Below are 3758 nucleotides of genomic sequence, written 5' to 3'. Positions count from 1 at the left end.
TCAGATCTTGACCATTTTCATAAGTCTCAAGCTTTGGGGTTGTAGTGTCCAGTGGAGAAAAAGGCCCCATTAGCATGTGTGTGAACACACCTGGTGCATAGACTTTCCCTTTAGGATGTCGGTCTGTATTATATATCATCACTTTCCCCAACTGACATCTATAGGGAAAGTTCATGGATGTTCTTCCCACAAGTTCATTCTTGAGTCTATGTACATGCTTTAAAAAGTTTCCATTAGAAACATCAGCCTCAGGAGGTTTTGGTGAAAATGTTGCCTCCAGTGGATTTCCATACATTTGTGAACTAAATCAAATCTCATTAATGGCAGTGAAGTAGGCAATAAAACAGAAATAGTAAATATTTTCAGGGAAAATGTGATTTTATTAAGAACATTAGCCTCCGAATTACTTAGCAGCCCAAAGATAGCTGCCGTCTGGGAAGTTAAATATTTATTTTGCATTTCATCAATTTTGGTTTCCCATTTGCATTAACAATCTCATTGGTTTTATGGTGCTTTTCATCGGAGGTGTTTGTTTTACTTACTTTTATGATTTACTGAACACGGAAGCTCTCTCGGTCTTTAAAACCTCCTCAAGTGAAACACTAGCCTGAGAACCCTCCCTTCATGTCCCCGTGAGAGAGGTGTAGCAACAGCCCCGTCCTCAAGGAAGGCTTGGGTGGAAGACTGCACACCTTGTCTGGTCATTGTCTCCCCAGAAACGTGCATCTCACAGGCCAAATAACTCTGCCATAGTTAAGGAGCATAGAGAACCCTGGATCTAGGGGAACGGGAGAGACACTGGCACTGAAATATCTGTCACCTCTACTTCCTCAATAAAAGAATCTTGACTTTTCTGCCATCCAGAATGGGACTGATCTTTCCATCTTCCACTGAGCCAGGTCTGGCCATGTGGCTAAGTTCTGGCCAATGGAAGGCAACTTCCAGGAAGTGTCCTTGATGAGTGGAGATGTGCCCGTCTCTTTCTGGCCTTTTCCTTCTACTGGCTGGGGGGAGGATATGATGGTTGGTGGGGAGACAGCCATGTGGGACATTGCCATTAGAGCTGGTATACGGTACAACAATAGGATAGGACGCGTGTGGGTCCCTGCTGCCACGGAGCCCCACTGGACCCCTCCATGGACTATCTTCCTCTGGGCTGAAAAGGAGGGAGGATTAAATGTCTTGTTTAAGCCACTGCTCCTTTGGGTTTTCCGTATCTGTCACTCATGGGTGAATCTGGTCTTAACTGCGAACAAAACGAAGGACCCAGAGCAGTGAGCGGCAAGCAGCAGAGCTGAGGCATTTGGCACTGACTCGCTGGCCGCAGGCAGGTGGCAGGGACTCGGTATCGTGGGCTGCAGGCCTGGCGATGGTGACTGCGGAGAAATGGAGCACTTCAGAGCAACTGGTCCCTACTGGTTTTTGAAAAGCAGCCCATGTTCTAAACTAGGAGTGAGGTAGGAAATGACAGGAGAAACCCATCATGTAGAAGTGTGGTAGCAGCTTCTCGCTGCTGTTAGCAAAGCTTTACGAGAGAGACGTGGGCCGCAGCTCCTGGCGGCTGGAGGAGTGGAACGAGCGGGACACAGCCGTGCTAACGGCGACGCGCTCTGCCTACAGCCTGCCATCGAAGTCGACCGAGAGCTTGGTAATTTGGAGCCTTGCAGGGTTGAAAGAGCAACTGCTGTGTCTCTCAGATGACATCAGTAATAGGGATGGTTTTCTGCCAAGCAGCACACTTAGTGGAAAATAAAACCAGGGCCCCGTCCTACCAATTTGCGAAGCTTGCAGCCAAAGCCCATTGCTTTGGAGGCTCAGGGTGGGCAGGACACCGTGCTTGGGGACAGGAGGGGCCGGCCCAGGCCAGCAAGCAAAGGCTGGACCCTTCAGGGTTAGAAACTGCCTTGATAGACAGAGCTGAATGGAAACAAATACATCAGAAGAGTCTATACGTTTTCAAATAAATGCTCTGCCACAGAAAGCTCAGCCTGGTCTGGGAGAGTCTGCGGTTGTCCAACCCCAATGCAGTCCTTGGAACCACCGATCTGAAGGCCAAGAAGCAAAGTGTGGCAACTGTGCATGGGTATGTGGGCGGCCAAAGGGTGGGTGGTAGTTGAGACTACTCCCCCGAGCCCTGTCCCTTCTTTCCTTCCTCCTAAGGAATCAGGTCTGTGAGGTTCACCTACAGCAGGACTCCTCCAGATGAAAACTGTCCCCAGCCCCTCCTTGAACCAAACATGACCAGCAGACCAAGTTCTAGGGGTGCAGATGTAAAAGTGGACTTTTGGGGAGACACAGGGACACAGGACACTTTGCACCGTGCAGCACGCGTACGGAGGAGTCTGGACCCTCGCCCCAGCAGGCCTCCGGAGCCCGGATCAGCGCGCTTTAACAGGACAGAAAAACAAACACAGGTCACTGTTACTTGGGGGACTGTGTCTGCCATTTGCAGCCAAACCGAATATTAAGCAACCCAGACTGGATGACAACAAACCAACCCACGTATAGAAAACACCCTGGCGTGCTAACGCGTGTGATGCGTCAGGGTCGTTACCTCGGTTCATTCGTTCAATTCATGGCACAGATTTTTTTTTTCATTGTGTTCAAATTTTTGTACAATGACTGTTTTGTATTTATAATGTGCTGCATTTTTGCTTAATATGTTTTTGAAGTTCTTTTTACAAATGTCACTGTCCGGTGGCAGAGCCTTTAAAATACCGTTTTCTCTGGCTACGCTGTATATTTTGACATTGGATTTGGTTTCTGCCTGCCAAAAGTCATTCAGGACCCTTTGGGGTAAGCAGGTGATTCTGTTTTGAACTGGGAGTAGGTGTGAAAGTGGCCAGACCAGGCAGACCGTGGGTCCTGTCGGATGCTGGAGCTGTGGACATCCCCGGGCAGCGGCTCAGAGTGGCCTGACCGTGCTCGCCTGTCCTCTGAGTTCTCGCTCTGCCTGTGTTAAGGCCACTGGCTTCATTCTGCACTTGTGATGCTCACAGTCAGGCCCCCCGCCGGCTCCCGAGGCTGAGGGAACACGGGCACCTGGGGAGCGAGTGTTACCTCTGCTTTAACGAACAGGAAATTTCCCGAGGATGCTACATCCTGCGGGTGGTGACATAAAAAGCCACACATGCATGTGAGCCCAGGAAGGAGCCCTCTTCGGGGAAAGGTCGGTGAGCAGATCCCAGGTCTTTGGAACCACATCACTGAGGCCACCGTTCCGGTTTCCAGACCCTGCAGGCTCCGTTTTAACCTCCAGCTGAGGGAAAAGAAAGAAGAATGATTTTTGTTGCTCTGCTCATTGATGTTGCCTTAGCGCGTGCCCCTCCAATGGCTCACATCCACTCTACACCTGCCAGCGTCTGGGGAGAAGCCTGGTTTGGAGAACGTTAGGGTCGGCCTCTGCTGAGAGCTCTGGGGGCTGTTCCATAGGTCTGTGGTTCCAGCCGGGGTGACCGTGCCTCGAGGGACATGGGGACATGTCTGCAGACACTTCTGTTGTTATGACGTGGGGTGGAGGGAGGAGGGTGCGCTGGCGCTGAGCAGCCGGAGGCTGGCGTGGGGCTGAGCGTCCCACCTGCACAAGGGTGTGAGCAGTGCTGGGGTGGAGAGACCCTGCCACCGACCCACACAGAGCCCCTGCGAAAAAGGGTTCAGAGGGCAAGAAGCTGTTGACCTCAGCTGAAAACATAACAAAACAAACGTGCTCTCCTGGACGAGCTGGGAGCTGGACTATGAAGCCTCGGAGTGAAACACGC

This window comes from Enhydra lutris, unplaced genomic scaffold (genome assembly GCF_002288905.1).
Source record: "Enhydra lutris kenyoni isolate GAN:26980312 unplaced genomic scaffold, ASM228890v2 scaffoldscaffold6, whole genome shotgun sequence".
Lineage (NCBI taxonomy): Eukaryota > Metazoa > Chordata > Mammalia > Carnivora > Mustelidae > Enhydra > Enhydra lutris.
This window is presented reverse-complemented; position numbering follows the sequence as displayed.